The following is a 10736-nucleotide window of genomic DNA, read 5'->3' as shown; positions in this document are numbered from 1 at the left end:
ACAAGTACTTCTGGCAGTTTGGGAGAGAGAGATGATTTGACCAAATGCAAAGTATGTGGCCAGCCCTATGATCACTATCTTGAACACTGTTTTATTGTCCACTTATTGAGGAATATAAAGATAGCATAATAACCTGTGTGACTTGTCAAGATATCTTATTAATGAAAATAAGTTACCAGATACACTAACCAAATTTCCTAAATTTGCTTGTAACAGATAAGTGAACTGTAGATATAATTCCAATTGTACTCCAGTTAACCCTTTTGGAGCCTAGTTCCTAGGTCTTTAGTGTATCCATATGCTCTTGGGCTACCGTCCACAGGATGGATATGAGGTGCACAATAAACTGGCGACTTCAGTGGGAAAATCTAAAAATCTAGGCTAAACTTATTGGGTACTATACATTACGAGAGTTACATCAGCCATTAAAGATCGAAGCCCTTTCAGAGTGGTTTATTCAGCATTATTTAATTTGAAAAACTTTATACTATTTTACAAACATACGACAAAAGTTTTTTGCGACCTCAGTGTTGAATTGAAAGTTTCTTTGAGTGTTACACACTTAAGTAACACTCACGCTTATTCTGTGTAACACTCACGCTTATTCTATGTAATATTGACAAGTGGACAATGCACATATATCAACTGTTCCCCGTTACAGTACACCAGCGCTGAAAAGTTTCAGATCGGATGAAGCATTCTCAAGTTATAGACGAAAACTTTAGAAAAAAATTTCAACCATTTAAGGTAACCCTTCGTCGGTAACTAATTATGATGTGTAATTACTTGCATTACAATATTATAAGAAGACAAGAGCTTGGAGGATAAGGGAGGAAAGATGTAATGAGGTAAGAGAAATAGTAGCTGGCTACTCTTTCGATCCTCTTTACAAATAAGTTAATGAATGTATTGTCTTCGCTTATACTGTATGAACTTGGGAGAAAAATCGTGGGCTGTGGGAAAATGAGTCCAATTCCAGTTGGAATGCTGTTGAAAATGGAATTCGAAGGATGGGAATCAAGGAGTGGGGAAGGAGAGTCGAAAGGAAGGAAGCTGAGGAGGATGAGTTAGTGAAGAAGGGGAAGGAGATGTATAAGATGATGAACTGAAATAATAAAAATTGTGTTTAAAGGGGACGTAGAGATGGAAAGCAAATAGTAAAGGTATATGTGTAAAGGTGAGGCATAAGAGGGAAGGGGTAGAATGGAAGAAATGTCACGATAAATGACCTGGTCGGAGAAGCTCGGACTGGTGTAGTTGGTATCCGATTGTCACACTATACCTGTTCAATCCTTTACACCTACCTTTCTCTTAATTTACAGTTATGACCATGTGTGTAGTCTCTGTTTTACATGCGATGCTTGAACCAGGCGAAATAGAATAAAAAAATGCCTAGGAGATTAAACAGAATAAAGGTAGGAGGCGGCCATCACCTAGCAAGCGCCGTGCTAGCTTCGCTGTACTCGCGAATAATGTGAACCAGGTTTCAAATTACACCGGGGATTTTCCTCCTGCCTCCCATTACTCCACCTGTCTCACTCGATGAACATTTACAAAAAATCAGACTCGAGCCAGAATGAGTTACGGTCTATTTGTATACATTTTTTACCCTTTTTCATTTGCCGTGAATTAACGCATCCGGGATAATGTTTTTTAATTGATCCTCTGGAATGACGATCGAGATTCACACGTTACTCGCGGACCGTGGAGTAGCTGGACATGAACTGGATGCCTATAGTGACTTCGCTGACTGTGGTGTGGCTGTAGATGAAATGGGTGTTGTGGTGTGACTGTAAACGAACTGGATGTAGCGGTGTGGCTGTACACAAACTGGATGTAGCGGTGTGGCTGTACACAAACTGGATGTAGCGGTGTGGCTGTACACAAACTGGATGTAGCGGTGTGGCTGTACACGAACTGGATGTAGCGGTGTGGCTGTACACGAACTGGATGTAGCGGTGTGGCTGTACACGAACTGGATGTAGTGGTGTGGCTGTACACGAACTGGATGTAGTGGTGTGGCTGTACACGAACTTGTTGTTCGTAGTGACGTCGTTGATGAATTTAGGTTAACGGATGATTCATCTCTGTCCGTTAATGTTTTTTTATTCGTAATATAATGTGTATTTAATACTCGGTATTGAAGACACAGGCAAACATAAAGAAGGTGGCAACGAAGCAATAACAAGAATTATAGGTCAATAGCACTGATGACCCAAATAAAAATCTTGGAAAGAGTTCTAACAAGATCGCCAGTTGGGCTACTGTAATATAGTTGTGGAAGTACTGGAGAATAAGCACACAGTAGCTGTAGTATTCACAGACTTTGCAAAAGCACTTGACAAGTGCAATCATGGTGTAATATACAGAGAGCGTGCAAAAGGACTCAGTGGAAAATTGGTCGGATGAATTTTTAAGTTAATAGAACGCAAAGTAAACAGAGTTAAGTCAGAGGATACTACTATGAAAAGCTGTTCCCTAAGGCACGGTACTTTTCCCTATCCTTTTCCCTCATCCTAATTTTTGTAATCATAAGCAGCGTATCATTCATTCAGATACTAAAATTTGCACGAGTGCCATCCATTCAGGACACTAAATTTCTAAGCAGATATAAACCAAGCCTTCTAGCGGGCCACATGAAATACATTCAATGAGAAATTTCAGTTACTCCGTTATGGAAAACTTGAGGAAATTGAAGTTAAAATTGGGTATAAAAATTCTAACCACAGTGAGCTAAAAGACAAACATGAAGGACATAGTAATGTCAGAGGATCTCACTTTCGAAGATCACAGAAATGTCATTATCATAGCTGTGAGGAAAATGATATGATGGGGAGCGAGAACCTTTAAAACAAAGGATGTCAAGCCAGTGATAATCCTCTTCAGATCACTTGTTCTCTCTCAGCAGGAATATTGCTGTATACTTAGTTGTTTTTCTGGCAGGCGAAATTGGAAATGTACAGGAAACCTTAGAACGCAGGCGAAAATGTGCATCATAATTTACACCTAGAAAGTCCTGAGGAGACTGATATCAAATTTTCAAACAGAAATCACTCCCTACGAAAGCAAAAGGCTCGGCACGCGGTGCAATAAACCTCCAATGAAAAGTAGGGGTGCCACGAGTGCACAGAGAATACAAATATACAGGGCCCAACACTATTCAACAGACTCCCATAAGGGGAATTGCCAGTAGGCACCTAGTTGTCAAGAGGAAAATGGATCGATTTTTTAAAGTCAATTCCTGAGAAGCCGGACTGGTTCGTATGTTGAACTGCGTGTGGCTAGCAGTAACAGCCTGGTTGATCAGGCCTTGATCCACTGGGCATGAAGCCTGGTCATGGACTGGGCTGCAGGGGTGTTGAAGTAGACCGCCTACCAGGGTGCTTTAATGAAGCAAAAATTAATATTATTTAATGAAAAAGAACTCGCTGTTTCGATAATTACTATTATTGTGTGATTCAGAGAACTGTAATGCTTTTATTAAAAATTATTACGTAACACGTATAATAAAAAAAATTTGTTCACACATTTACTTATAGCTGTTGTTTTTAATGTCGCAAGAAGATTACACAAGTAGTTGCTGTTTATTTGGAGAGTTTATATGGAGAGAGTTCCGGGGGTCAACGCCCCCGCGGCCCGGTCTGTGACCAGGCCTCCTTAGGTCAGTGTCCCAGGATGCGACCCACACCAGTCGACTAACACCCAGGTACCCATTTTACTGATGGGGAACATAGACAACAGGTGGAAGGAAACACGTCCAATGTTTCTACTCTGGCTGGGAATCGAACCCAGGCCCTCACCGTGTGAAGCGAGAGCGTTAACCACCATAATTTTATAATTTTTCATCATTTTAACACTGGATCGCCGGATAGTTTGACTTTTCAGTCATGTGGTTTTTCCTAGATTATATCTCAATAGTTTATCTTCGTATTAACTTTAACCTTAAAACTTGTGTGTAAATCTGAACTTCGTATTATAATTATACAGTGTAGCCCCCCTGATGGCTATTTTTAGAAGTTTAGTGCTTAAAACAGATGTACACACACCGGGAGGTGTATGCCTGTAGATGGTTATACACTCTCATCCGGAGGGATTAAAGTATTCTTAACTGGCGGTGAACAGGTTACGTGCTGCCTTAATAATCCTTGCTTAAAACCTCATTACACATTAATACAGGAGGTAAGAGGCTCCTCGGAGCTCCAGCAATATCGAATCTGCGAAGCTGCAAACTCCCTCCTTAAGGGAGGTTCCTCGTGTCTGGTGAAGGGCTCTTCATCCAAGGAATAGGACATGTCCTCCGCTTCCTGGGATTGAGCTTGAGTGCTTATTTCCCAGGTGCTGTATGACCGCTGATAATAATAATAATTCGCTAAACTCACTACATATATTTCGTAAGGCTTGAAATATTATCCCAACATTTTTTAAACACTGAATATAATTGTCTTTTAGGGAGAGGAGGTAAAATTAGTTTATATATCAAAATTGGTACTAGTCTTAATGTTTAAATTTGTATTAAGTAAAATCCGATTAAAAAAAAAAAAGACGAAATGGGGAAAGGAAAGGGTAGTGAGAGATGGAGAGGAAGCAGTGATGGAGAAGCAGCCAGCTATCCAGCAACTTATCCAGTCAGCCAGCTAGCCACTTACCAAGCCACCTAACAATTTAGTCAGCCAGTAATTTAGCCAGCCAGCAACTTAGCCAGCCAGTCTCCAAATTAAGTAGCCTGTTAGTCAATTAGTCAGTATGTCCTCACGCACGCAGTTCCACTTTCACCCAGCTCACCTTCCGACGTGATCCACTTGTCGTAAAACAGATTTTTAGCCCCTTTCCCCAAACTACCCTCATCTCCCCCGCTGCCCAAATAACCTCCACCTACCTCGTGTTGTCTCCTGCATATACTGCAATTAAAATGTTGCAAAGTAGAAGTGTGATTATACAGGTCTCACCTGTAAGCTTTGATATGTTCAGGTAGCTTGTCTAGACAGCTCTCTTGTTGCTTTTCCCCCTTTTCATTGCACGCGCACGCGCGTGAACAACAGAATAAGCATCTCTTTACAAGTACCTAACTCTTTACAAGTACCTAACTACAATTTTATTTTTCAAACTATTGTGAAATGAACAAATTGTGTAAAGAGTACTGGGGACGGATCCTGTGCAATTACACACGCGAGGTCACCTCCATCACCACTGTACCGGCTTGTCCATAACTGCACTATCACTATACCGGCTGGTCTACGATTGCACCACCGCTGTACCGGCTGGTCCACGACTATACCATTGTACCGGCTGGTCCATGACTGCACCACCACTGGTAGCGACTGGCTCACGACTGCACCACCACTGTAGCGGCTGGCTCACGACTGCACCACCACTATACCGACTGGTCCACGACTGCACCACCACTGTAGTGGCTGGCCCACGACTGCAGCACAACTGTACCGGCTGTTCCACGACTGTACCACCACTGTACCGGCTGGTCCACGACTACGGCAAGACCTTCCAAACCTGGACTTGAGACACAGGAGTGTGATGGCGCAGCTGTTGCATGCATCACATTATCCAAGAAGACTCATAGCACAAGCACTTCCTCACTACTCTGATAGTCTCTCTTCTCTTATATTCTTGATACTAGTTTTATTCATGGTAGTTTTATTGATGCTTGCAGTTTTATTGATGCTTCTAGTTTTATTCATGCTTGTAGTTTTATTCAAGCTAGTACTCTATTCGTGCTAGTAGATTTATGCTAGTAATTTTATTCATGCTAGTAGATTTATACTATGTTTATTCATGCTAGTAGATTTACACTAGATTCATAATAGCTTTATTCATCCTAGTAGTTTTATTCATGCTTGCGTTTTTTCATACTAATAGATTTATAAAAGTGGGATGCTTGAATGTGCGTGGATGTAGTGCGGATGACAAGAAACAGATGATTGCTGATGTTATGAATGAAAAGAAGTTGGATGTCCTGGCCCTAAGCGAAACAAAGCTGAAGGGGGTAGGGGAGTTTCGGTGGGGGGAAATAAATGGGATTAAATCTGGAGTATCTGAGAGAGAGCTAAGGAAGGGGTAGCAATAATGTTGAAGGATCAGTTATGGAAGGAGAAAAAAGAATATGAATGTGTAAATTCAAGGATTATGTGGATTAAAGTAAAGGTTGGATGCGAGAAGTGGGTCATAATAAGCGTGTATGCACCTAAAGAGAGGAATGTATAGGAGAGAGAGAGAGTTTTGGGAGATATTAAGTAAGTGTATAGAAACCTTTGAACCAAGTGAGAGAGTAATTGTGGTAGGGGACCTGAATGCTAAAGTAGGAGAAACTTTTAGAGAGGGTGTGGTAGGTAAGTTTGCGGTGCCAGGTGTAAATAATGGGAGCCCTTTGATTGAACTTTGTATAGAAAGGGGTTTAGTTATAGGTAATTCATATTTTAAGAAAAAGAGGATAAATAAGTATACAAGATATGATGTAGGGCGAAATGACAGTAGTTTGTTGGATTATGTATTAGTAGATAAAAGACTGTTGAGTAGACTTCAGGATGTACATGCTTATAGAGGGCCACAGATATATCAAATCACTTTTTAGTTGTAGCTACACTGAGGGTAAAAGGTAGATGGGATACAAGGAGAATAGAAGCATCAGGGAAGAGAGAGGTGAAGGTTTATAAACTAAAAGAGGAGGCAGTTAGGGTAAGATATAAACAGTTATTGGAGGATAGATGGGCTAATGAGAGCATAGGCAGTGGGGTCGAAGAGGTATGGGGTAGGTTTAAAAATGTAGTGTTGGAGTGCTCAGCAGAAGTTTGTGGTTACAGGAAAGTGGGTGTGGGAGGGAAGAGGAGCGATTGGTGGAATGATGTAAAGAGAGTAGTAAAGGAGGAAAAGTTAGCATATGAGAAGTTTTTACAAAGTAGAAGTGATGCAAGGAGGGAAGAGTATATGGAGAAAAAGAGAAATGTTAAGAGAGTGGTGAAGCAATGTAAAAAAAGAGCAAATGAGAGAGTGGGTGAGATGTTATCAACAAATTTTGTTGAAAATAAGAAAAAGTTTTGGAGTGAGATTAACAAGTTGAGGAAGCCTAGAGAACAAATGGATTTGTCAGTTAAAAATAGGAGAGGAGAGTTATTAAATGGAGAGTTAGAGGTATTGGGAAGATGGAGGGAATATTTTGAGGAATTGTTAAATGTTGATGAAGATAGGGAAGCTGTGATTTCGTGTATAGGGCAAGGAGGAATAACATCTTGTAGGAGTGAGGAAGAGTCAGTTGTGAGTGTGGGGGAAGTTCGTGAGGCAGTAGGTAAAATGAAAGGGGGTAAGGCAGCTGGGATTGATGGGATAAAGATAGAAATGTTAAAAGCAGGTGAGGATATAGTTTTGGAGTGGTTGGTGCTATTATTTAATAAATGTATGGAAGAGGGTAAGGTACCTAGGGATTGGCATAGAGCATGTATAGTTCCTTTGTATAAAGGCAAAGGGGACAAAAGAGAGTGCAAAAATTATTGGGGGATACGTTTGTTGAGTATACCTGGTAAAGTGTATGGTAGTTACCATTGAAAGAATTAAGAGTAAGACGGAGAATAGGATAGCAGATGAACAAGGAGGCCTTCGGAAAGGTAGGGGGTGTGTGGACCAGGTGTTTACAGTGAAACATATAAGTGAACAGTATTTAGATAAGGCTAAAGAGGTTTTTGTGGCATTTATGGATTTGGAAAAGGCGTATGACAGGGTGGATAGGGGGCCAATGTGGCAGATGTTGCAGGTGTATGGTAAAGGAGGTAGGTTACTGAAAGCAGTGAAGTTTTTACGAGGATAGTGAGGCTCAAGTTAGAGTATGTAGGAAAGAGGGAGATTATTTCCCAGTAAAAGTAGGCCTTAGACAGGGATGTGTGATGTCACCGTGGTTGTTTTATATATTTATAGATGGGGTTGTAAGAGAAGTAAATGCGAGGGTCTTGGCAAGAGGCGTGGAGTTAAAAGATAAAGAATCCCATAAAGTGGGAGTTGTCACAGTTGCTCTTTACTGATGACACTGTGCTCTTGGGAGATTCTGAAGAGAAGTTGCAGAGGTTGGTGGATGAATTTGGTAGGGTATGCAAAAGAAGAAAATTAAAAGTGAATACAGGAAAGAATAAGGTTATGAGGACAAAAAGATTAGGTGATGAAAGATTGGATATCAGATTGGAGGGAGAGAGTGTGGAGGAGGTGAATGTATTCAGATATTTGGAAGTGGACGTGTCAGCGGATGGGTCTATGAAAGATGAGGTGAATCATAGAATTAATGAGGGGAAAAGGGTGAGCGGTGCACGTAGGAGTTTGTGGAGACAAAGAACTTTGTCCTTGGAAGCAAAGAGGGGAATGTACGAGAGTATAGTTTTACCAACGCTCTTATATGGGAGTGAAGCATGGGTGATGAATGTTGCAGTTAGGAGAAGGTTGGAGGCAGTGGAGATGTCATGTTTGAGGGCAATGTGTGGTGTGAATATAATGCAGAGAATTCGTAGTTTGGAAGTTAGGAGGTGCGGGATTGCCAAAACTGTTGTCCAGAGGGCTGAAGAAGGGTTGTTGAGGTGGTTCGGACATGTAGAGAGAATGGAGCGAAACAGAATGACTTCAAGAGTGTATCAGTCTGTAGTGGAAGGAAGGCGGGGTAGGGGTCGGCCTAGGAAAGGTTGGAGGGAGGTGGTAAAGGAGGTTTTGTGTGCGAGGGGTTTGGACTTCCAGCGGGCATGCGTGAGCGTGTTTGATAGGAGTGAATGGAGACAAATGGTCAGAGATCATAGCCATCCTATTGACTGGTCTTCTGCTAAAACTGTCTTCCCTACTTCCAACTCGAACAGTCGCCGTCTAGTTGAATCCTCTCTAATACACAACTTTCCTTGTATGAATCTTAGCCCTGGCTTCGTCTCTGTAGATGCCTTCCTCTCCCACTACATTGTAAAATGCTCCAAACTTCAGAACACCCGTGACTTAACCTGACTCCTCATTTTTTCTTTCTTTTTCTTCTTCTCCCTCTTCCCCTTTCCTCTTTCCTTTTTCTCCTCTGGGTTGTCTTTCTCTCTTCTGTCTCGTGTTTCTGTTCCTTCTTTATTTATTTCACCACTTCCCCTTTCACCCACCTCTGTGCGCTTGCTCTCCCTGTGTGTGGCACCTAGCTCCCTTGCAGTGCTCCCCTTCCTTTGTATTTGACTGGCTCGTTCTCCTTATTCCCTACTACTACTACTGCTATACTACTACTGCTATACTACTGCTATACTACTACTGCTATACTACTATGCTACTACTACTATACTACTACTACTATACTACTACTACTATACTACTACTACTGTACTACTATACTACTACTGTACTACTATACTACTACTGTACTACTACTATACCACCATACCACCACCACATACTCACCACCATACCACCACTATACCACCACCATACCACCACCACCATACCACCACCACCGCCATACCTACCACACACCACCACCATACTCACTCACCACCGCTGCACCACTCACCACCGCCATATACCATACCACCATTACCACCACCGCCATACTCACATCACCATTACTACCACTGCCATACCACTCACACCACCACCATACCACTCACTCACCACCATACTCACTCACCACCATACCACCATACCACTCACCAACCACTGCTACCACCATACCACACTAACCATACACCACCATACTACCACCACAACCACTCACCACCACCGCCATACCACCACTACGCCATACCACTACCATCGCATACCACCACCACCATACTCACTACACTACCATACCACTACTACTATACACACTACCATACCACCACTCATACCACCATACCTACCACAACCACCACACCACACCACACCACCACCACCGCCATACCACCACCACCGCCATACCACCACCGCCACCGCCATACCACCACCACCGCCATACATCACCGCCATACCACCACCGCCATACCACACCACCGCATACCACCGCTGGCATACCCACCACCGCCGCCATACTCACCACCGCCGCCATACCACCACCGCTGCCATACACTACCACCGCCATACCACCACCACCGCCATACACTACACACCATACCACTTCATACCACCACTCGCCATACCACCACCACCGCCATACCTACCATACCACTGCATACTACCATACCATTGCCATACTCACCATACCATTGCCATACACACCATACCACCGCTATACCACCATACCACCGTTATACCACCATACCACCGCCATACCACATACCACCGCCATACCACCATACCACCGCATACCACCACCACCGCATACACCACCGCCATACATACCACTCGCCATACCACCGCACCGCCATACCACTACCACGCATACTCACGCTACGCATACTACTATACTATACTACTACTATACTAGTACTACCACCACCACATCTTCCTGCCTATATATAGCCGTCCTGCTCCACTTCTGGTTAGTGTGACTTTGTAAATGGTCCAAGTCGGACCGAAACTTCGTCGTAAGCTTCTCTCTTTTATGTGCGGGTTATTTGTGTATGGTTTTTAATACTTGACGTACTGTTGGAGTGTGAGCAAAGTAATATTTATGAAGGGGTTCAGGGAAACCGGCAGGCCGGACTTGAGTCCTGGAGATGGGAAGTACAGTGCCTTCACTCTGAAGGAGGGGTGTTAATGTTGCAGTTTAAAAACTGTAGTGTAAAGCACCCTTCTGGCAAGACAGTGATGGGGTG

The sequence above is a fragment of the Cherax quadricarinatus genome, chromosome 33 (genome assembly GCF_038502225.1).
Source record: "Cherax quadricarinatus isolate ZL_2023a chromosome 33, ASM3850222v1, whole genome shotgun sequence".
Taxonomy (NCBI): Eukaryota; Metazoa; Arthropoda; class Malacostraca; order Decapoda; family Parastacidae; genus Cherax; species Cherax quadricarinatus.
Note: the sequence above shows the minus strand (reverse complement) of the source record.